Genomic DNA, 25,807 nt, shown 5'->3' on the forward strand with positions numbered 1-25,807 from the left:
CTGTAAAGAAAACGCGCCGCGCGCGCGAAATGCTAATCGTTGTTCGCTCGGCGACGCTCGTCGGGAGACTACGAGCTGCCGGCGATCGATCGACTAATCGTTAACGTTTAATCATTAACGACAAGAAAACGATAAGCGGAGAGTCGCACGGCGCCTTGATCGAGGAAGTCCAGCGCGCGCGTAAATTCATCTCGCCGTAAATGATCTGTTAATTGCGATATCGTACCCGTAAGTTCGCGATTACGCGTCGTCGAGTTTTACGGGGTGTAGCGGGAAACACGAGCCGACAGATTTGTCGCATCCCGTCTGGGAGATTACCCGGGCGGATTAATTAAGAATGACCTGGATATGACGCCGGGATTACGCTCGCGTACTCGCGGCGACGATTGGCCTTGGCGTCGAGAGCCGCCGAGTCGCCGCGCCGAGACGTAATGACGGTATAACGACGGTTAACTCAATCAGAACGTGTTTTCTCCGACTGGCCTATTATTCATTCCCCTTCTGGCGAGGCGCTCATCAGTGGCGATCACCTTACCGGCTAATCGCGCCCACTCGCCCACCGCGATGCCACCGAGAACAGCGGAGAGAGGAAGCCTGGCATCACGAGAAGACCCACACCTCGAAGATATCGCGGATCAATTGGAAATTCCATTGCGACAAATAAGAGGCAGGACTGTAATTTATGAATCGATTGCGGCTACCGCGCGATCGATAAGCTCTCATAATGGCGGAGCTACAGTAGCAGCGGCAGTTGCGGGACATTTATCAAGCAGGCGAGGATAAAGAGAGCCTGCCGAGGATAAAGAGAGGCGAATCACGAGCGAAATGAAAAAGTGAAACGCGAAAAATACCGCGTGCCAAAGTAACGAGTGCGTTCTCAGCTCAAAAGACGCATCTCGTTGCGAGACAAATCGCCGTGAGCACCGTGCACCATGTGTGGAAACTCAATTCTTTTTATACGCAATTGCGGTTGCGCCGCGCGGTCGTGCGTTCGTCAAGTATGCGCAAGGTGTTTGCATCACTACCTAAATAATCCTCGCCACCGAGGTATATGGAGGCTCCATGCCGCTGCTGTCGCTTTCCATGGCGCATTATTTCCCCGTCACACGCCGCCCATTGCACGCGAGGTAATCATACCGGCGACCGGCGGAAACCGCGATTTAATCCTTTTTCTCGGACGCAAAATGAGACGCCGTACTGCGACAGAAACGACTTTAATACGATAGCTTTTACCCGCGCCCTATCCGTGAGAGCCCACGCCCGGATGAACGTAGCGAGAGGAAGAGAGAGAGAGAAAGAAAAAGAGACTCCCTCTCTTGATTAGACGATCCCGAAAGGGAAAATAAACTGCGCTGCACGCGGTGGCTGTAATTACCACGCCAAACGAACCAGCTAGTGTACGAGATACCTGGTTTCCCGTAAAAGTATTTTATAAAATAAGTTACACACGCCGTACATCGCATATAATTGCACGGATTATTATATCGGAGACGAATAAAAAATTAATATCTCATAAACTCCACGGAAAATTCAGGGTAGGTTTGCAAGAAATTTTATATGCTGAAGAAAACAAGAAAATAGAATACGAAAAATTATTACCGAATATAATCGCTCTCATTTCTTCTTCAGCAATAATTCTAATTAAAACAGCCTCCTCAATAAAACATATCGATATAATTAAAACTTCTCACAGAAAACAAGTCCTACCAACACTGAAAAACGGAAACCCATAAAACAAACGAGGCGGCATAATCGTGCGATTGCGATTGGTCAGCATTTTAATATCGTAAATCGATGCATCCTCGTAACCAACACCAGCGCTCGGGGATCCGTTCCGGAGCTCGCGGACGGCCGGTCTCTTGATTCGCGTATTTTTATCGAATTTCACAGCGCTGCTCGTCTGGCGCGCTTGCTCAGACGCAAGTACATGGCCGAGCGACGATCCACGAGTTTTATTTCGAGGGTGGTAAATCATCGTGCCGCCACATCCGCCCGACTCCGGATCTCAGGGCTCCAATCAACTCCGCTCGCAAGGGCCGTGTTCCTACACGCGCCGCGACGCGTACCGACGCGCCGACCTCGACGTCGTTAAATGAAATTTATGCCAAGTCCCGGTCCGACTTGTAGCTGCACGTATAGGCGCGTTTATCGTTACCGCGCGACATTACACTGAATTAACGTAACAAGGCTATTAGTCCGCGATTTTACGACTTTAATTGTGACAGCGGGGACCGACCGCTCGGGTCCCGGAGCCTCACAAATTGGCTCTCGAGACAATCACGCGGCGGGAACGCGCCGCGCGGTACGTCCCGCGTATCTGTCAACCGCGGATAATTAAACGCACGTACGCACGTGCGTCCGTGTCTGCGATTGTTCGCGAGTAACGTTCTCTGGGAATGCCGGCGCGCCAATTCCGCGCGAGATCGCACGCTCTCCTTTTGGCGAGCGGCGATAAGGTAGCTCGTTCGTTACACCAAGCACGGGCAATGATGTTCGCTAAACGTTGGACTAGATGTAATTCAATGAAACGGCGAACGTCGTTACGTAAAGCCGCGTCGTTGAAGCAAGGCCGCATCAATTACGGGAATCTCTCTCACGATTGTGGCGAGTTTATCGCGCGGCGAATTTCCTACTATGAACTGCAAAGCGGTTCAACAACGATGCTCGCTACGCGATCAAATTGAATTCAACACTCGGCGAGTATGTTATATTCGGTGCCAGTCGCCGGCAGAAGTTTGCGAGAGATTTTAATAATCGATGGTAATGTATTGAAGCGCGTGCGACACGATCAATTTAGCAATTTTAAGGCATTGTCCCCGATAATCGATTTAATCCCGCTTTCACGTTGCAGTTTATACGACGGTTTGCGCGCGTTTTTCGCTTTACGCGGCCGTTTCCATGATGAGAATATAAAATTTTATGGACTCGCGTTATTAAACTCTGTCACTATTAAAGGTCCCGCGTCAGAGTTGGGAATATGGATCGACAATGAGCGTTCGCTGACGTCGACGCGAATATCTAATTTACGATCGACGCCGCTGTTCCCGCATTAATATCGCCATTATTGAACTCAAGCAACTGTCGGACGTAATGAAAAGGCGTCTCCACGTGCAGTCGTCTACAAAGAGCATTTGGCGCTCGTTGTTGGAAGTGCATCATCGCGAAACGAGATGCGACGACGTCCAATTAATTTAACCGAATCTCTGCATTATACCTGCACTGAAACGTAATAGCAGTTACTTACGTAATCGACGAGCGCGAGATGCACGTCGATTACGTCGCCCATAAATGTTATATAAAATACGATATTACATAAATATATAAAATACGATATTACATAAATCTCAAACATTTTAAAGAAAAAAAACCAGTGTGAAAAAACTGATTTTTATTACATTTTTCGCAACATCGAGAAACTAACGGTTGATGCTAACAAAGATAAATTCCTGCGTGTAAATAGCTTGTGACAAATTCATCTCGTGCTCGAAAATTAGTAATATCTCACACGCGCGTTTGTTGCCAAATATCCAATCAATTATTTAATGAACATGACATGATTATGGTATCACCAGCGGTAGTACACGCGCAGAACGTGTCTTATTATAAATTTATTATAGATTTTCTTATTATAGATAGACGACAGAAAGAGAGAGACAGAGATAGAGATTATAAGAGGAAGACAATAAAATCAGAGGTGCTCACATGTCACGGCAAGCTCAATGAGCTGCGATATTTCAGGAATCAATCATCGGCGTGACGTGGGCGTTGCTGCAATGTCGACGCGAGATCGCTAAAAGGACGTGGAGGAAAAAGACGTTCCGCGATCTGCGCTCGATGACTTAATCGACGGACGATGATGGTCGGATCGGCTAATCGATGCTAATTCATCGCGCGGTAATTCACACATGGAGCTACGATTGCTTCGTGGGAAGCTGCGGTCTAACATTAACACTCGCGGCTTCGCGAGGAACGAAAGGGAGCGCGCAACGCTCCGTGACGCTCGCTTAATTACCGCGCTCGTTCATGAACGAGTGACCTAAATGATCGTGCTATCGTGCACCGTCGTTCATCGTGCATCACGTCGATGAGAGCGACACTGATCAAATAATTCGTGATCGGTGGACAAAGTTAACGCGAATGGGAGATAACCAGGCACTCCGCCCTCCTCCGTCGATTGCAATTTCCTCGCTTAATTAAACGAGCAAGTTACGGAGTAACCATCCACGCGATCACCGAATGATCGCGGATAACCGCATGCCTGTTTCGGAGTTGCGACATTTTTTCTTTCTCCGATCGCCGGTAATAATGACGCGAAGAATATTTCCTCGAAATCACTCGATAAATTAATCAATTAACAATTATTACCGTTCACGATAAGAGCATCCCGCGCTTAATTGCCGCTCCTTTAGTCCGCTCTACTGCGAGCGCAATAAGAGCAGGAGCGTTACGAGCGTTGAATAATTGAGGGCTTAACGCGGCGAATTCGACAAATGGATGTATAATTGTTTCAATACTAGCGCAGTAACGGCACGAATAGTGGAATACAGCGGATCGAACGCTGGAAGTAATCCTCATAAATCATTGAATAGATAGCGCTATCCGATAATTAACATCCGCTCGACCTCGTTTTCCGTCCAGGCGAGAGGATGCTGCGCTCGCTTCCATCGAGCAGCCGACGCCGCCGCCGTCAGAGGGGAAGACAAAAGGTCGAAGATACGTCGTCGTCATCGTCGTGAAAAGCGCAAACGAGGGGACGATAATTCAGAAATTGACGGTCGACACGCGGGCGTCGACGGTCGTTGTAATTTTATCTCGAACGCCGAGAGAACGAGGCGAGACGTAAGAAACGGACCGCGCGAGACCAGAAGAAGAAAAACGGAGCTCCAGTGGATGTGCCATAATGTTTTACGATTCTCATTTATAATGTCGGATAATGTTCCGCTCAGTATTCGCAGTGCGTATTCGCGTCCTCGTCGTGCGCGCGTGCATGCACCGGAATATCGTTCTGCGCGGCATTAATTTTCGTATCTGGAATTTATCGCGTCCTTCTCCGCTTTTCTCCGCTTGGTCGCGCCGACCGCGGATACCTCGCGCGTGTTGGAGATTTAACCGACGGTTTTTTGCGAACGCGTCGTTTCTTCCTTTCCTTCTTTCTTGCAGCAGTTTTCCCTTTCCTCGGAGAAAAGCAGAAAAAGAAAAAGGAAGAGAGAAAGAGAATAAATGAGTGAGAAAGATGGCAATACCGCTTGCTGAATTATTCTCATTCCTGTCGGATTATTCATACCGCGTCGTTGGAATGACATGTATTTAAATGCAATTCGAGGTCCGAAACTCGGGACGAGAAAATAAATTCCAGACGTCACGTTATTAGCGAAGCTTCCAAATGTTTAGCAGCAGTGCCAAGAGAGATTAAAAACTGTAGAATGCATTTCAAGTATTTGAAACAATTGTCAAGCAATGTCAATCCCGAACGGAATCGGATCGAGGAAACAGTTCTGCAAAGTTTGACGATTTATCTTGGAGTCATCTTGGAAATACGCGTGTCTCTAAGATACTTTATCCTGCATGATAAATACCTGCTGAGTAACTTGGGGAGGCAACGTTTTTAGTGCATCGGAAGAAATTACGTGGCTCCACCCGGCAGGAATACAAGGTACCTGACCTTCTCGCGATATTACGGTAATCTATCGTAAGTGCCAGGCGAACCGTTATAAAAGTTATGCGTGCAAAAAGAAAGACGGAAACGGTGGGGAGGAGAGAGGGAAATAAATTATAATTGCATCCATCACGGTCGCCGTAACTCGATTAAAAAGAACGCAAGCCCGTGTAATTCAGCGTAATAAGCCCCAGATAAGCGTATAGCACTTAGCTGAAATTAACATTAATAAAATTTGCCCATTCCCGCGAAATTCCCAGAAGACTCCGCCGGAACCTTCATAATGGCCGCGTTTTACGAACTTCGCGGCTCGGGGGCTCATTTATAAAGCTTGAACGAGGAAGACAAGCGGCGGTTCCGCGAATTCAATAAGAGATGCTCGACTGGGCGGAGTACTCACTTTTTCATGGCGTTATCGAACGCCGAGAGACTGCGCGCCGCTATTCCGCGCCGAGAAAGGAACGATCGTAAGAATAACGCGGATCGTAAATCATAAATGAGCGAGCGAGAATGAACATCCGCTTGCACTTTCCAAACTCGTACCGCAATATCGCGACAGATTTGCAAGACGATTACGGCCGTAAATCAAAAAGAATTCAACCGAGATTCACCGTCTCGAGTAATTACAAGGACAAATGAGGAAAGTTTCGAGAAACGCGAGATCAGTAGCGAATTGAGAGGCACTGCGCCTCACATTTTTTAATAATAAATCTCACGCAGATGCTTATCGCATATTTCTCGCCGAGCTGGCTAAACATCGCGGTACGCGCGAACTTCGTATCGTCGCCAATTACCTCGGAATATAAACGGCGCGAAAGGTCCCGGCGATAATTAATTACGCTTGGGTTATTATTACGACGGGGTAGCGATCGGAACGCGATCGGCGCCTTAATTAAAAAGGAATTATCAGACGTCGTGCTTCGGCGTCCCCGGCCGCGAGCAGCCGAGTCCCAAACAATTTGCTTTCGAGTTATGAGATTTTTATTTATCGTCTGCTGACTGCAGCGCGAAAGAAGAAAAATGAAAAGATCGAAATGCAACGCATTTAATCGAAACTTTAATTAGCGGCAAGTCTGTCCAAACAAACAGTCGGTATCGGCATTTTACATTTCAAACGAAAGAGAGGAGCGACGGTCACACCGTTGTCATTATCTAACGTGTATCCCAGAGATAAAGGGGATTCATTCTGATCGTCACGAGGATCACGTGGCGTTATGTAACACAAAACCAACGCTACTCGCGAACGGCCAAGTAAAATCACGATATAATCGCCGAAAGAAGCACACACGTCACGTACGCGTGAGGGCTTCATCCGAGGAAATCGATGTGCGGGTTTCTTGTGGCCAAATATAATCAATATAATACACATGGACGCGCAATCGCTTATTAAACGCCGCGATCGGCGTACGTGAACGCGCGGGGATGTAATCTACGATGGTTTTATCGATGTATCGCGATGCCGCGTATTACTATCATTACCGGGACAATTACGAAACCGTAATTAGACTACTGGTCCCGCGCGCGGGTTACGTATTCCGGTATATATTACACGCACCGTACCGTGTAAAGGATCGCCCGTCGATCGTTTAAAGCCCCGGCGCGCTCGGCGATCAGCGCGTATATCGCCGACACCGGCGCACATAGGCAAATGCTGAGCAAATTGCAATTTCTGCGACGGTAATTTATTCGGGTCGGATATACTACGCCGAGCAGGCGTATTAATATCCCGCAAATGACAGGCAAAACACACGTCTCGATCGACGCGTAATGCCACGTTGTCGGAACGATAATCGCGTCGACGAGGCCCCCCTGCCGCGCGTTGTCGACGAACGGCGGCGGTGGCGACGACGACGACGACGACGAGGCTCGTACTAACCGCGCTCGGTTCTCTCTCGTTTTATCACTCGCATTATGATGTCAGGATGCAGCGCGTTTTCCGCCGCACCTTGGAATACTGACGCGCAATTACGGAGTATCGATTTTCTGCGTGCCGACTTCTGCGGGCAGGCGCTGAAGGACTTTTCGTACCGCCCAGAGATAGTATCGTCCATTGAGGTTTTTTGTGAGGAAACCTCATCGATTTGTCTTTTATTTAGTTACTTCGATGAGCGATTGATGCTCCACGACCTGATAATAGTTTTCATTTAAATCGAAAATGATGATCTTCCGACATCGTAAGTGGTTGCACCCAAGGGATGCATAATCTTGGATGTAATTTTAGTAAGCAGGTTGCAGAATCGATACTACGGTCCCAATCGTGAGATTATTCAGTCGATGCTCGTTTTCCCATGGAACGAGAAAAAATCCACCTTGCTCAACACTTTCGAACTGCCGCGGAAATAAAATTCGACTCGCCGGCACGCGAATAAAGCGACGAATTTACGCGCGCAAAGTGGACGGCGGAACGACTTACGCTTCGGGTAACGTCCGCTCGACGACGCCGAGGTCGCCGCGATATTAAGCCGCGTGAAACGCGTCAATGGCACATGTAAAGAGCACAGTTTTACAACTCGCGGCTAGTCGCCCTCGCGAGTAATAACATTTACAAGCGGACAACGTCGGGGCTCGCACATTACTCCGGATGGCGCGCGTTAAGCCGCGACACGAGGGGGAATCCGCTGAAAGCCGGCGCCACGAGAGAGAGAAAGAGAGAGTGTGCGTCCGTTTAATTAAATTAAATCTAAAATCAATTACCGCGCAGCGTAGACGTAGCTTCCGCGGTGCCGGCGAGTCGTGAAGCGAAGCCTCGCGTTTAGACGTACCCGCACCGAGTTTCACCTCGGCAAAAACATAAATCGTCGATGAATCGACGCACATGATGCGGCCGCGGGATGCCAGCAATTATGTAACTATCTCGCGCCGATGCTCGACGATTAAATCTTCTCTCCGCAACTAGGCGCACGAGCGTGCAAGCCAGCAGTGACTGTTTATTTTTGCATCCGCAGCGCGAAATTCTCCCGAGAATAATTCAGAGTCGTTGCGGACTGCAACTCGCACTCATTCAGAGAATTAGCATTAACAATAGTTAATGTCAAGACGTTCATTAACTGACATTCCACATAAAGAATGTCTAATCAACTTTTGCTCCGTTAAATCTTCAATGCTGCAACCATTTTCGTAACGAGGAACGCATATAAAAAATATGATTTATGCACAAAACCACAAAAAAGGAATAACAGAAATTTTCGTCTTATCTCTTATGTCTTATCTCTCGCGATATGGAGGGGAAGAGATCGCGTGCTGATCGCGTCAGAGTTTCAGATGACTTTCGTGCAGATATCACGATCCTATTTTCATGTTCGATAAAGAGCTGGCCCGCTTGTCGCATCCGGTTACGTGTACCGATCTCGAGGAAATCATGGGATAACGCGAGTTAAACGTTCTCGCGGTTTCGTGTCGGTAATAACTGGAAACCGACCTCGCCTCGCCTTGTCTCGTCCCGGCACGTAATGTAAAGAATAAACCGCCGGCGGCATGGTTTATTTATCTGCGCTTTTAATCGATTCCGAATAAAAGGCCCACCCTTACAAGCACCGGGGCCACGCTGATTGGCAAGAAATCGCGCGCGCCCGCCACCCTGTTCGCCAGCCGAAAAACCGGTATGAGTTACGGCGTCGAGATAAAATCGTCTTTCGCTCCGCCGTCGCCCTCGCCGCCCTCCTCGCCCTCTTCCCTCGCCGCAGAGGATCGGCGATATTGCGCCGATGTTCCGAGACGACAGCTTTTTCTTGCTGGTTATAGCGAACGGATACACATGCGTGCGCTGGAAGAAATCCCGCGGACCGATACGAGATCGAGTTGTCATACTGCAAATCGCTTTTTCAGCCGCCGCGCTCGTTCCGCTGGCATGCACGTCCGCGAGAGAAAGAGACTCGTCCGGCATCAGCGATATTAATCTCGGATGAAAGTTAATTTAGAATTGATTTACAGGTTACACGGGTACTGATCAATACATCGTGCCTCGGTTGCAGATTATCTTATTAACGGAATGAATTACGCGAGCTGTCCTCAATCAAACGACGCGCATCGCGCGCAGTGACATTTCTTAATTGATTCCAGCGAGAATCTCGATTTCATGAGAACTTTGTTGAATGTCATTCTATTACGTAATTTTTAAATACTCTCGATATGCGGAACATAATTAAATTTTTGATACTCTCTCTCTCTCTTTTTCTGATAAACTGCTCATGCAATGTAATCGAGAGCAACTCGTGGAAACATGAAATATGTGTTGTAAAGATATATAAGGTGAATACTGAAAGAGGAACATGAAATGTCAAACGCGCCAGGAAACTGAACGCTTACATCGCGCGCGCTTGACGATCGATTATAAATCCAGCAACTGGAGTAACTAATTGTACGTACGTGCGGCATTTAAATGTCGAGAGGATAAGCGCGCGAGATCGCGCCGCTTGAAAATATAATGAGCCGTGAGTTACGGTCGCGGGGACTAAACTTTGTACCGTAAAAAACCGACGCGCGCGGAAAAATACTCGGTGTCGGCGCCATAAAGCGCGAATTATGTAAGCCGCCCGCGCGCGCGCGCGCGGCTATCAACGCCGGTCTGCAAATTGTTCTCGCGCGCTCTCTTACGCGTGTACATCATCGGATCACGCGGTCGTAAACGTCTAACCGCGGGGTGTTTCCTAATTGAATTGAATTTTAATCGTTCGGGCGTTACACGCCGACGTCGACCGAGTCGACCGGTTGATTTTTACGTCGCCGATCGATAATTGCTATCCGAGACATTCTGTGAAAACTGGTCGGCGCAATTGACTTTGCGTGCAACCGACTTGCGCGCGCGCGTCCGCGCGCGCAGTAATTGCAATCCCGAGTGACGAGGTCACGAGAAAGAAATCGTCGGGCGATCAGCTCGCCTCGTATCCTCGATGGCCTGCCATCTTCTTGGTCTGTCAGTTTACCGCTTTATAGAATACTTGGAAGAACGTGGCACGATCTATATAACAATTGCAGGAGAGGGAGAGAGAGAAAGAGCGCCGTCAACGTTTATATACGGACGTTTTCAGCGTTAACGGCAACTAAAGCGGAAAACACATCGCCGAGTCCGTGGCCCCCTCTCGTAAAAAGCGCTTTGAACGTGCTTTAGTAATTGTTTGGTCGCTGCAAAGTGCGCAAAAAATTTTTATGGTATTATTTTCCAGTAACAGCGCGTGCTCTCGCGAGCAAGTGCACGGACAGGCGAGCGCTCCTCGTAAAAGCAAAGTCGAATCGTTATTTTTCAGAGGTCCATGACGACGACGATGATCCACGAGTTTTTAGCGCGGCATTTATTAATAACGGGGCACGGGAACAACATTTTGATAATGTTCCTCGCTTCAGTGCTCCCGACTTCGAAGAGGTCCGCGAGAACATCCGCTCCATATTCTCCGCACCGTTGGAATGATTTAATAAAAATCACGAGCGCAAGTACGTTCGCACTTGTCCTCGATACCGGATACATGCGTGCAATAATTACGCCAGCCTTGGATGGCGATTCCCTTTGGAAAGAGACCGAACGCTATCGATCCACATATTCGCAAGGCCTCAACAATAATAACAAGACGGTACGAATGTATAACGCAATAATTTTGTCGGTGAAAAAAAAGTCGTTCGCGTGTACGAGCAATTACCGGAGGAAGCCGCATAAGTCCGTCTTTCTCCCTCTGCGACGTAAATAATGACTATCGGCACATCATTTCAGACCCGCTCCTCTCATGAAACCCGGAGAAAAACGATGAAACGGAAAAATAATCGATTCATTATACCTCCGTTTGACATCTATATGGATGTATTGGTAATAATAAGTCCAGCCTTGAGGATCGATAGGATCATTTATACCGAACGAAACCGGGAACGCTGGAAGGTGAAGGGCGGCAAATGACATCTCTCAAGGCGAAATATTAATAGCAGGTTTCGCGTACGGATAAATGAATCGATCTCAATTACCGGGAGAGATACTTCTGGAGGATTTTAATTTCACGTCGCTGCCAACGAATACATCCACCATTCGCTATTTAAATCCGCGTTATACGCGCGCTTGTTCCGTCATACCTTTTTCACATCTCCGAGCCTTTCTCTCGTGATATTGCAAAAGGATTAATTTTAATTTCTCACGGTCTCATTCGAGCAATAATATATCAATAATCTCCTCTTGATGTAATTCAACCGCGAACCACAATCGTCCCCGAATTTACTGCGTGCACGTGAACATGGTGCGATCGAGATATCCCTTTCTCGGTCTGATAATTTATCTCGGTGGTCTCACGACCTTCTTCGCGCAGTAAAATCCGCAACAATGGCCTCCGGACGTTTTTATCGTTCCAGTTAATAACGACGGCACGGAGTTGCAACTGATGCCAAACGTACGGCCGGAGGATATTCATGAATCCGATAATTGTCTCGACCTTGGGACCACACGATCGCACTCTATATCCGGCGAAATTCATCGCATCGATCCGCGCGATTTCGGGGTTCGCGTTAACTTATTAACCAGCCGGCGCACGAGCGGCAAACCGCGACGCACGTCCAGATTGGAAATAAACGATCCGCTAAATATGTATCCCGGCTCTGACGTATGTACAATACAACACGCCAGCCCGATAATTGCGGTGGCCTCGATACGTCCTGCGCACTTCTTTGTTCCCTCGGAAATTTCGAGCCTCATGCAACAAACCGATACATCCGATAAAATTACGATATTGGGTTGGTAATATATTCGTCCCGATTGTTTAGCATTTTTAATAACGAACATGTAACAACTCAATACGTATATATGCACGTGGAGAACATTGTTATCGGAACACGCGTATTCATATCATCACATTTCTCACGTCACCTACAAAAATAGAGGATAAAAAAATCGCGACAGGAAGATATTTTGATATACACGAAATTTTTACGACGTTAGTATTTAAATCTATCTGTCGCAGATATAAAAAGAAATGTTACAATTTCGCAACATTGATCAAAACGTCCAGTTTTAAAATTTAAGATTGGAATCGTCGTCGTTGAAGAATTTCGAGTCCAATGCAGCATTCTGAACAGAACGCTCGTTTGAGCCGCGCGCCAACGCGAGTAACTGCGCGCGACGACATCCGCTGGACGAGCGCAAAAAAGCCTCGATGATCCGAACAACCGATCGACCAACCGACCGCTCGTGACTCTTCGGTGGATTTTATTAATGCCTCTACGTAGCGACGAGGAATACTTTACGGATGTCGTTACGGTGCCGCCTCGCGCGCAAGGGCCCCCGAGGACGACGTGGCGATGCGAGGATGCTCGAATAAAGTACGACGGCATAAATATCGACGATGCACGTCCCGGGGAACGAGTGCAATTAGAAACACCGGGGGAAGAAAGAGCCCGCTGCCGGCGGAACGCAGGAGGGAGGAAGAAAGGGATCTCGCTGGTGCACGATGCGAGCGATGGGAAGCGGAGTCGAAGAGAAGCCCGGGAGAGCCGCGAAGAGTACCTCGAAGTCGTGACCCACGTTGCAATGGAGTTATCGGCTACGAACTGACGGGTCGAAGAGCCGTCGTGCGCCGTTGCGGTGTGCATCTTGAAGGCGTAAATTGGTCGAGGGGAATCGTTTTATTACGATGGGGAACGGGGGAGGGGGGACGGCACGAAGGAGAGGAGAGCCGGGCACGGCGCGGTTTCGCGCGCGTTCAGCACGAACAGCTCCGCGAAGAGATGCTGCGAAGAGATGCTGCGTCCTTCTCCCTTTCCCGGTTTTTTGCGTATACACACGCGCTTTATGTTACTCGCCTTCTTCCCTTCGCTTCGCTCGCTCGTCCTCCCTCGCGCGCCCCCCTCACGCTTCGCGGCTCTTTTTCTTTTCGCCGTGCGCAGCACGTGGATGCTGCGGAGGAGCCGAGACAACGCCGCACCGTCCTCCGTACCCCCGGCATGCAGCGGCAAACCGTACCGAACCATGCCACTCTCTCCCTGTATCTCTTCTGCATCGTGTCTTCACGCAGGAATCTCGTGCGCTCTCGCGCTCAGTGGTTCTCCGTGTGGTCCATGCTCGGCGACGATCGTTGCAAATCGATAGGAGAATACAAAGAACTACTTTAGGAACTATTACGTGGATTATGTGAATTTTTAAGTCTTACATTTGAGACGAATTTTTGAAAAGTCAGCTTATTCTGTAACTTTCAACGTTCACGATAAACAGAACAATATTCCATTTTCAAAATTCTGTAAGCCGTGAATAAAATTATGCCGGAAAGCTGAGAGGAATTCAACAAGCCAGGATTACATCTACGATGATGTCGATCGATGTATCATTCGTTTGTGTAACGTGGGAAGAAGGTCCATGGCTACTTGGTGCGTCATAAATATTGGCGAGGGCGAGTCTCCGGATCCAGGGCCCCCGTGGACCGCCGCCGCACGCATCGCTGAATCCGAGTTATGTTAGAACGTGCTAATAACAAGCCGATTCTATTCCACTGCGAATTCCGTCATTCTATTACACGGAGGCGCACGCTCGCCTCCCTGAGGATTTATAGACCCAGCGGGCATTCCGACGTCACGTGTCACAGGGCGCACCACAGCGACAACCCTGCTGCCGAACCCTCGCGCTCTTCCTCCTCCGCCAGGGCGGAAGCCGATAAAGGAAGTCCGTGCAATCGAAACCCGCACCGATTGCCCGGTACGCTAATCGCGAAATTGATACTTCGTAAAGAAGATAGCAAGGACTCCCGATGACAGAGCGACGATAACGATGAGCAAATAAAACGCTGGATGAGAGAAAAGGCTGCGCGCGCGAAAAGCGCCGTGAGGTGCGAAGCTCGAAGCCGCGACTTTGCTCGCGGAACAGGCGCGACTCCATAAACTGCGAGAATGAAGTTGTAGTCTCAAGCGTAACCGCGCTATTAAAAATCTGACCCGCAGGCTTCGGCAAACAGAACGTGAGCACGCATCTGCACCGTGAAGGATCCGCAGGGCGATAAACGTTTATCCTGTGCAGAGATCGCGGAGCGATCTACGGGGTTTATCGACCCGAGGTCCGCGGTCTGCTACGTTAGACATTTCATTACCTCGTATTACATGGCAATAACAGATAAACGCGCGGCACGACGCGACACACGAGAAACGAAAAGCGAGGGGAAAGTAAGGAGAAAAAAGAACCTCGTCAAATGCGCTACAAATCACGCGGGAACGGAAACGTTTTGAGCGAGCAAATCGGCGCGGCGCATCGCGCGAAATTTACGATGCAAACGAGCGCGTACAAATAATGTAGCTGTCAAGCTGGCAACACCAGTCCGTGGCGTTGGGCCGAGTAACACAAACGCCCGAGCATTTGCATAATCGGAAACGATATGCATCGATAAACCGCGATCGTCAGCGGCACGGTAATCGGCCGGGCAGGCTAGAAATTTTCTATACTCAACCACGAGGTCTCGTTGAAACACGCTAGTGATGCCAGAAGCGCGCGATGCTCCGCGGAGAATGCGAAACGTCGCGCTGCGGCTTTTTTAACGAAATCTCTTGAGGATTTTAAAATGATTCTCCGTTCCCGCATAATTCTCCTTGTTTATGGAAACGTGAAATGTAAAGATAAATACGTCCTTGCTGAGATGCAAGAATGTACGTTTCGAGAAATCTACCATTGACAACAAAGCACAAAGCCAAAATTATGAAACTCGAAATTTCGCAAGATTTTTTAGCAACGTTCAATAATTTGATCATTTTCGACTGAAGCCGGAAACAAGAGGCGGGCTATGCGAAAGCGCAGGAAGGTGACAAATGTTCGAGAAAACAAAACTCACCCTACGTGAATGTATTTCACAAGCAGGGATCATTATAATGGTGTTTAAACGCTGCGCCGCGGATTGCTCCGCCACCGGCGTAAGCTTGCCTAACCGGATGATTTATTTGGCGTGGCGTTGAGCCGGCGGCATCAGGAAGAATTACGGGAACGTGATGAATCTAATATAAAATGTGCATCCACATTCTGTCTCTCCCTTTCTCTCCACCCTATAATTCGCAGAGCTTGCCTGCTCGAAGGATTCTGATTCCGATGCCGGAAGCGCAGAATCGGCGATCAGTCTAACGGTATTAGCATTATCCAATTATACCGCGTGCAACCCCGCGGACGTGAGCGTGAAATTTAGAGCTTCATTGTCGCAACGATTCGCAAAGGGCAGCCTGCCTCCCCCTCGCACGACGATGAACAGCTCGGGGAGACGAGCTTTACGATCGCGGTTCCGTCTCGGTGGTGGCGGCGGAACAATAAGCTCCTTTCACGCGATCGCCTCCATCCACGGCTATCGCGTCGCGGTCCGGTTTTTCGTCTCGGCTCGGTCTCGTTGGTTGAGCTGGCGGTGCGCGCCTCTTCCACACCGACCCACTGGCAATGATCGCTCGCTCGCGCACTGCATAAGTGCTGCATGAGTCGGTGGCCTTGAGTCACGCACGATGGAGCAGCTCGCTCGAGCGGTGGACGCGAAGAAGCGAGCGAGTAAGAGCGAAGGGAAGAGCGGAACGGCGACGAGATGGAGAAGACGGAGGTAGAGGAGAGCGAGAGTCGCCGAGCGGCGAAGGACCGAGAGGAACGGCAATGAGAAGAGGGAAAATTGCAAAAGAGAGAGAAAGAGAGAGACAGACAGAGAGAGCGGCTTTGCGAGAACAAGCACGCGGAGATCCCGGGGAGGATTTTACGGCGAAACGGGTCCAAGTAACCCGGCGCGGTACGCCCGTGCGGCGCGACGCGTACATACCCTCTTTCGTTCATTCCCCCTGGTTTCGTCCTCCCCGAGCGTGTGTGTTTACGAGCACCCGGGGAGCACGCGCGGGATGCAGCGTCGCGGATGCTTAAGCCGCGCCGCGTGAATCCGCAACGCTCCGTTGCACCGCGATGTGGAACGCGCGGCCATCTCCGCGATGATATCCGACGTTTACCCGCGCCGCGAGGAGCGAAGCGGAGAAGCTCCGGTTACCGGCTCCGGGTCCGTAGCGCGATTTGCATGCGATTTGCAATCGCGATCACTGGACGAGAAATTACTGCGGAAGTTACTCTCGCTTTCATCGCACGAAAACGAATGTGGTCCCAGCATCCGGCCACAAGATGAGATAAATCTCGCTCGAACTAACGGACGAGCCGTTGCGGCTGTTACTTTGGGCATTCCGACCTGCTCGTGGCACGGGATCGCTTTTACGCGTCTGCACGTGACACCACGCTCTCGTAACGAGACAAGTGTCGGTCGGCTGGCTGGTTCTTCTGGTTCCCTCGTCCGGTCTCCCTTCGAAATCGAGAGTCCATTGGCTCGCGCGCAAAACCAGTCGCGCGGGGAAGAAAAAGATGAAGACGGGAAAGACGGGGAGATCCGGGAAGAGAGGAAAGACGAGGGTAGAGAGAGGGGACGCGGGAGCTGCGTATCTCGTAGCTCTCGAGGGAATTTACTGCGAATCGTGTTTTCCTGCGGTAATTCACTCGTGCGATCGCGCTTCACGTTAAGCGCGCGCGATTTCCGATCCAGCTCGAAATAATGCCCGGTATTGTTACCTCCGCTCGTTTGCCCCGTGGCCGAGATCGATTTCAGAAGTTCGACCGATTGAAACTGATTGAATGAAACATAATGCCTCGCGCTCGTTCTCGTTTCAGCGACTCGTATCCGCTCTGCCTATAGTTAGTGTTAATCAATCGCGCGGACGACGATCAGACTCTCATTGCCTTCTGCAATCTTGAATAAAAATCGCGATAATCTTGTGAATAATTTGCGAGATCCTTAATGAAAATCCATTAATGCAAATGTCGAAAGTTATAAGCAGCTCAAGTCGAGATATTCATTATTCGTGTATAATTTATTATTCATTTTATTATCTCACCATTTGATTTCCAAAATCGTAGTTATACGTTTCTTCTCTTTCTCGATAAATTGAATTAATATGAAGAGGATATCACGAAAAGGGATTTGAATGTTATCGGTAGGAACCGATTGATACAAATTGAATGAGCGTATTTCGGAGATGCGATTTAATGATGAGTATTATCCGCGTCAACTCGAATAAAAGGGGGAAACTGAAAGGCATAATGCAGGAAAGTTAACGCGCGGAGGCTCGTACTCCCGTCTACGCTTTTATACGCGTATAGAGGCGGACCGTGCTCTTTCCCGCGGCAATGTGCTTTCAAGAGCACTTAACGGCATCCACGTTGAGTGCTCGAGTTCTAATCCGAGATTGCTGAATACCTTCCGCGCTAATTGAATGCGCGGCTCATCGCGATTAAACTTACCAGAGTGGTACATGCTCGACAATCCGAGCGGATTCATGGCTTTCGCTGAAAATCAAGAACTCGTCTGATGAATAGTCTTAACGAACTACTCCTCCCGATGCGACGATACGAAAATTTATGCGGACCCCGAAAATGCAGATCCGTAATTCCAATTACACGCGCGTCACGCCCGAAAAGTCCCGCGCGAACAGTAATAAATAATAAATGTTCGACGTATCGGGAATCAAGAGAGAAAATTACTTTAGACCTCACGCGTGGAGAATAAATTATTCGGAACGTGATCTTGGCTCGATCCGACGGCGAGAACGAATCTCGAAGACCCTTTCGGGAAGGCCCACCGTGGAGGATCGTATCAAATCGTATTCGAAGCGGGTTGACGTTCGGAAAAGGTCAACTGAAAAATTAAGCGACCGCTTCCACATAAATTTGCCATTTCGTGGCACGATTTATCGAGATACCGTACATAATAAATGTTAACCGAAGGTAAGCAACGTCGAGATCGAGATCGAAGGAACCAGGGGGAGGATCAGAAGTAATCCTATCCCTGAATAAACTTCTCGTAATATTTGAACGTGGATAAAGACGGAAATGGAACGGTTTCGCGGATGCTCCTCGAATGTAGCAACGATTTTCGATTACTCGAAATGTGATTCCAGCACAAATATCCTAAACACGCGAAAATAAATGGAAATTAATCCCGCTTGTCAGTTTCCGACATTTATCAGCGACGGTGAACGAATCGCCCAGAGATATTTGCAGCGATTCAATGGTTTCATGAATCACTTGATACAAGCAAGCCTCGATGCTTGGCTGCTCACGGAAATTCGCGACGAGCAGTCTGTTCAATGACCGCCGCGAGGTAATAGTTTTTCTTCCCACAACGCTCGCCGGTTTCCGGGCGTTTTACGAGCGGAGCGGCGCGAGCGAGTCGCGCCGATTTCACAGCGATTCGATCGATTGATCACGCTGCCTGTGATCGGGACCGATCCTTCGTGTGCGGCAAGACCCGCCGACAATACACAGGCAGACCTTTCCGAGTACAAATTTCTTTATTTGCAAAAACTGCCGATCATTCATCAGCCTGTGGCTTATTTTATACGACGTGGTACAAATTACCTCGCCTATAAATGAACTAAACTCGCGTGCCAGATCAACATAGGCAATCAGTAGCTAAGCAACTAAATACAGCTAAATAATTCCAGGCTTTCAAAGTCGCGCGTCTTTTCTCTGTCGTCGTGCCGCGAAGAATTAATCACGCGAGTGACCGCTTAACGAGTAGCGGCTCTTCGATTTTCCCGATCAGGCAGATAACTAACTCGTACGGAGATACGCGCGATACCGGCGGCAAGGGAAAATTTATTCGATCAAATCGCAGCGCTAAGTGACGGCTCGCAACCGGTCCCCGGCCTGCAGCCGGGCAATCGGTTGTCGGCGAGCGCACGTGCGAATTAAAGAGGCGAGTTGAGCGCCACTACGACGGCATTCCACGATGTGCTGTTACCCGTTGCATCGTGTGTCCGCGAGAATCCTCCTCGGTGGTGCATGCGCGCCTCGGACATCGCACACGTAATACACGTGCGTCGCATTCATCATATTATTACGTGTTAATAAAATCGATGCTTTTCAACGCTCGTTAGGTTGCGTGTTGGTACGACGACGACGATGACGATGACGACGACGAGCTCTGATAACGAGGGACCATCGGTCGAGCTTGAAACCGCTCCGTTGCGATACACGCCGCTCCGTTATGCGTGTAACGCGTTAGCTAACGCAATTATGATCGCGCGCGATCATGTGCAACGTGATGATCGTCATCGCGAGAGGATTCGTCCACTCGAGAATGCTTTCCACGCGTGCACACTTTTCTACGAGGTCGTTTCTCGTGTACCTCGTATACCGGCAAACGATTCCGGGCTCTTCAATCTGAGGAGGATCTCGCGCGCGTACGATGCTCTTGCCGCACTCTCCTCGATCAGAAAGGAGACGACGACGACGGCGGCGGCGGCTTCGAATCGGATAGTCACTACGACGACAGCGAATTGCCGCCGAATAAGATTCCTCGTATGGATATGGACGAGCGGAAACGATTTGCCTGCCGGGCAAGGAACCCCCTTATTGCTCGGCAGGGAAAATCGATTACCGCATCTTTCTTCTCCCCGGGGTTGTTTCAGCGTTTCCCCACGGCAGATTGGCATCGAGTTCCGTCGCACATAAATAGATAAGGAACCGATACGTTATTCCCGAGCAATGCCTCGGCCGCCATGGCAGCGACAACGGGGAGAAAAGACGAGAGTGTACACGGATCCACGTTCCTTCCTGCATACTAAAAGCCACGAGGCAGAAACCTAGATACTCGCCAGTTCTCAAGTGCATTCGACGCGTTTTTTAAGTGCACGTACATACATCGATCCAGGTTTCCAAAGATGCGTCTGGCGTGCACATTCTCACGCGCAACGCCGACATTGTAATTGTCGCATTGAAGAAACTACGATTAAAATGCTATATAAATATAGCTGAGCGATAGAAATGAAGTGAAAGATATATGATATAATGTTTCTCTAAAACAATTGTGAAACGGAGCGTATAAATGTTCGAATTTAATTCATGAAACCATTTTTCTTATTTTTTTTTGAATAATATTGCTTTTATGGCTATGGATAGAGCGGGCTTTGTAGATCGCGCTAAAAGGAAAAAGCTTGGGTAGATGTATTCACGATGGATCACAACATAGACTTTTTAATAAAAGTTTATAAGAATACAGCGAAGAATGTACAAGCACACGGCGATTTCATTGTTTCTGCAAGCCATACAGAAATTTGCCAATAAAATCGAAAGCCAATCTGGCGCACTGTCGTCCAATTCCACTGCAGAGCAATAACTGGCGGACAAACCTAATTTTCCGTATCTGTAGTATCGAAAATTGAACTTGCCCAAGTCATACTAATCGAGTTTAACAATTATCGTTTAAAAAAAGGAAGATTCCGGCCTGGAGCCGCTGGAAATACGACGAATTTGTGACTCGATATTGCTCGAAACGCGCGTCATCTGCAAAAATCCTAAAACCGATTCGTAATCGCTACATGGTACGGGAAGACGCAATTGGAAATACAAATATGCTCCATCTTTTATTTAACTTGCTGATTGCTTCAGAACTAAATTCGATTCCGGACGAGTTCCCTTAAATATTTCGAGCTGGCTGCACGGCTGAGAGCGGAATAAAATAGTTCCGGCGTCATTTCTGGGAGAGAAGCTCACCGGCTATGCAACCTCCCGAGGGATTACAAATAGGATAACACGATATCATAGTCGCGCAGAGATATCCGCTCGCTATTGCAGAGCGCGGGATCGCGAGCAAAATCGAAAGCGGGAGCATTCGCAAACCGGGCATCGACGCGATTCGCGGGCGAGTCGGCGAAACACGACAAACAAACAAATCTAATCTAACCGAATAGAATTCATGCAGGGATTCCAAACTCCCGGCTAACCCGTGGCACATTGTTATACACGGTACGAGCGGAGATTGTGTCCCCGCGGACACAGAGAGAAACGCCGGTTTCTGTCGCTGCGCGAGATTAATTTCGCACGCCGGTGCAGCCTGACACCGTGCTAATATCACGTAAATGGGATCACAATGGCGGACCGCAGTTTCCAATCATGTCGCTCGCGCCAGCCGTGTGTATCCGAGTAATCGTTACCGCGCTGCTACGCGCGTACATACATGTGCTCGCCTGACTGCGTCGATATAATTAAGACGCGACTCTGCACCGCACCCTGCGCGAAATTAGTCCCCCGGAAGCGACTGTGACATCGCCTGTAACTCAGTCTTTGCGAGGGAGCAATATCATCGCCACAGTAACATTGCATAATAAGTAACAGTAAGTTGCTACGCAAGTGATATTGCTGAAAGTTACGAGTCGTGAGCTGCAAGCGATGTTGCAAAGTGGCCGTGATAACAACTGCAATAATTGTATTTACGTATTCCGTCTCTCGTATCACAAAACAAGTATCGCAGAATCTGACAAAATAATGAAAAATAAGGTGATTGCGACGCTTCCTGATATTTTCTGCGTGTAATAACATGATTGGCAATCAGCGATAGCTTGATTACACATTACAGTCAGATTAGTGAATAAAGAATATTCCAACCTCGCTTCTCGTTCTGCAACAATTATCCGTTTCGTTATTCGGAAATTGCGCGAATCGTTGTCGAGCAGAGCGCGAGAAGCATCTTGGTAATGTGCGGCTTACTCGGCGAGTGAAAAACGATCGTGGATTCCCGAGATGCGTCGGCGCGGCCAATCGAATGATAATGCTTGAGTGGCAAATTGCACGGCGGCGAAAGGGTCAATTTCACTTCTCCGCGGGAACCTTGAAAGTACGGAGGAGCGGGTTAATTGCGAGGTCGTCGGGGGAGAGGGAGAACGGGCCCTTTTGTACGTATCATCCGCGCAATACCTCCGCGATCGCTCGCACTTCGTTTCCACTCTTGCCACGGCTGCGATGCCGAACCGCGCGAATATAATTCTCCGTCTGGTACCCCGCGAGAGTCTTGATCGTTGCCGATCATCGGGCGATCGTGCAAATTGCCGTGGTAACCATCTTCCCGATATCCCGTCGATTGGTGCAACCTCGCGTGTAGCAATGGAATTCCAAGTTTTTGGTACCCCCCTCGTGAAAGTCGACTTAACAGATAAAAGTGTATAAAAAATTTCCTGCACGCGATATACTCGTTTATTATAATTTTCGAAGAACGTTGGGATATAAAATAACAGAGAAATTCGTGAAACCGCGCAAATCGCTTTCCTCCGCTCTGGAAATTCTATATTCTATTCATTTCTTTATGGTAATCTCGCGAAATGAAAAATTTAATGCCTCTGACGAACGGGAAGTTGTTTTTCCTTGCGAGGCACATCTCTCCCGCGAAAAGCGATTCAATTATTTAATTATGCAATGAAATCCGGCGGCGGGCGGAATCGATTGGATAACGAGCAGAGAAAGGATAATAAGGGCGATCTCGACACTTTAATAAAAATCATCTTTCGGCGACGCTGCTGATCCGAAATTATGCAGATTCGATCAGGTCCGATACCAGGCGAGAAGAGAACTGACGTAAAGTCGGTGAAGTGCTTTTATTATTCATCGCTCTCTCTCTATCTCTCTTGGAGAGTCGTCGAGCAAAGCCTGAGGCGATTCGAGGACAAAGCGAATATCCACGGCAATTTCCTACGCTTCGGCTGTCAAGCTGCAAAATGGAAAGGAGATCCGTTTGCTACGAAACACGCTCTTATTGAACTTCAGATTTTTCCCCGGAAAGGTGACGCGGTCGAGAGAAAAGTGAGACGTCGCGCGCCAACATTAAACTGCCTCTTATTGCATTCTAGGCCAAGAAACAGAGATAAATAGATACCGCTCTTTATTGGATCCTGCGTGTAAGCTAAAAAACGCCAGAAGATTTTTGCAGGAGAAAATGTGTTTAACATCAATTACTATTTGAACAACACGAAAATTCACTGTTTGCTTCATGCAATCAAGTACTCTTTTATATATTTTTTATTATATATTTGCATCTTACGAAAACATGTTTCGTATAATCTAAATTATTTTGATGAGGCGCGAAGAACTGATCAATTGCGATATTCGATTCAGGCTCATGAAAGTTAGCTCTTGCCTTTCTTAAATGACAACCGTGTTTTTCTCCTTCTGTCTCTTTCTTGAAAGAGAGAATGAGAGAAATACGATGACGTCAACGAGGAGGCGTAACTCAAGCGATCGACAAGCAAGGGCAAGGCAAACTGAATAATAGATGCTCGTGTAAGAAACGAGAAAGCATCGGGCCCCTTCTTTTTCATTGACGTAAGAATCGACTAACATCAACAAATAAGAACTACAAGATGGAGGATGAGAGGTAAGAGCGGAGGACATTACGTGACACGTGTACCAAAAAGTACGCACGAATGAATAGCATTCACTCGATTCGAAGTGCGGAATAATTCCTTATCAATCAATGATCTAAATTAAGGTCGAACACGTTCGCCGAAAATATCCAACTTGCACACACGCAAAACATTTAATCTCCAATCAAAAGTATAACTTTTATGAGCATTATCGATTAAAATAATCGCAAAATGAAAGCGTGAAAGAAAGTAATAACATCAATTAAACGAGAATATTCGCAGTGACGAAGCGGGTACTGATTAACAAAGCGAGCGAAAAGCAATCGATCGATATTCGCGACAATCTACAGGAAAATTAAATGTGTTTCGCAGAAAGATTTATACGGCAGAAGTAAAAAGAAACGAAAAGAGTTGCCTGAAATATTTGATCCGCCCAGCGTATGAAATGTTCGTTCGCATTCCGTGAGTCCGATTCATCCGCGAATCATAATTAATGATGGAGCATGGAATATGATCGCTGGTTGATTAGATGAGCTTTCTGGAAAAAGAGGGAAAAAGGAAAATGCGCGCGAGAGCGCGGATAGGAAATTACGGAGCAGCGTGCGATTGACAGGATTGAATTTTGTAGCCGGTTCATAGCGGAGGAGCCGGACGAATTCTCATTAGCAAGATGCACCGTGGTACGGGGCGAGCTGCAATGGGGATCCGGTAAATCAATCGAATAGTAATTAACTGGCGCGGGGTAACTCTCTGACTGGCGAGTTTGAGTTTGGGAACGGTGATACGCTACAAACGGTCCATACACAGCCGCGCCGGACGATTTCAGCGAAATATTTGCGTAGCTACATTTCCGGATTACCATCACCCTGCCAGTGTAATTGCCCGCCATTAACGAGACATTAATTACATTAGCGGACGCAATGGCTCGACGTGAATCGCGTAAAAAGGCGGTTTAATCTGGAATATGCTAAAAGCAAAATACGCGCGCAATGTATTAGAACGTCATTAAAATGGATCAAATTAGAAGCGCCGTGCAATGATATCGAAATTCTTTGGGGTTTTATCATAAATATCTCGCAGAATTTCAATGCTTGAATTAATTTACATGATAAAATTAATTTAGTTACGTATCTCGTTATATTTATTCTACACATAACATGTGCGCGTTTTACGTATCATTGATGTCAGCGTTTGAATGTTATGTTCTACGGTTAAAGGTTAGATATAAAAACGACGACTGTGCATTATTAAACTTCGCACATTCTGGATATCGTAAGGTTGTTAAAAATAGATTCTTGTAAAATGCCAATGTATTAATTTAAAAAAGAAGAGATATGCGTTTGATATCGCCATAATAATTATGCTAACGAAACGTCTGACATAAATAGATAACTTTTCAACCTTGTATTCTGCAAAATATGTTTTATATGGATATATGGATTTTAAAATTTCTGCGTGATGAGCAGAATTTGTTTGTTACGTAATATTGGAGACGCGTCAGAGTTACGTAAAAAACAAAAAAAGATATATGGTTCAGAAAATACTATCATTTTTTTATATCCGAAAGATCTGTTTTAATTGAAAAACGGTAATTGAGAAACGGTATTTTCATTAAAATAGTATTAAAAACAATATTGTCGCGCGAACATCGAAATGGACAAAACACCGTTCTCTGCCAAAACAGAAGCGCGAGCACAATATTCGCGATTCTTTAGCGTTGGAACGAGTTCGCGAGTTTAATCTCGCTGAACCTGTAGCGACGAAGCGTTACTAACAGCCAATAATTGCCCCCATGACGATGTGAATTGACGCATATCCGCCTGGAACGTGTTCTCGCGATGAAAACATGAGAGGCGAGATTTGGTTCTAGATAATATTCCGCGCGTAAGCAAGTAATTTCATTATCTAAATGTTGATTGCCGGCGAAAGTTTAATGCGGCGTAACTACTAACATTACCGCGCTTGCCAATGGAATTTAATCTTTTCCTCGGCGAAGGCATGTTGTTATCCTGTTACGCC

General features: G+C 47.8%; 1 protein-coding gene across 3 annotated transcripts in view; it reads right to left on the reverse strand.

Moving 5' to 3' along the window:
- Positions 1–25,807, reverse strand: part of LOC105277415 — a 205,561-nt gene that overhangs the window by 23,628 nt on the left and 156,126 nt on the right. The gene's annotated exons all lie outside the window — the stretch shown is intronic.

Source organism: Ooceraea biroi, chromosome 3 (genome assembly GCF_003672135.1).
Source record: "Ooceraea biroi isolate clonal line C1 chromosome 3, Obir_v5.4, whole genome shotgun sequence".
NCBI classification, from domain to species: Eukaryota; Metazoa; Arthropoda; class Insecta; order Hymenoptera; family Formicidae; genus Ooceraea; species Ooceraea biroi.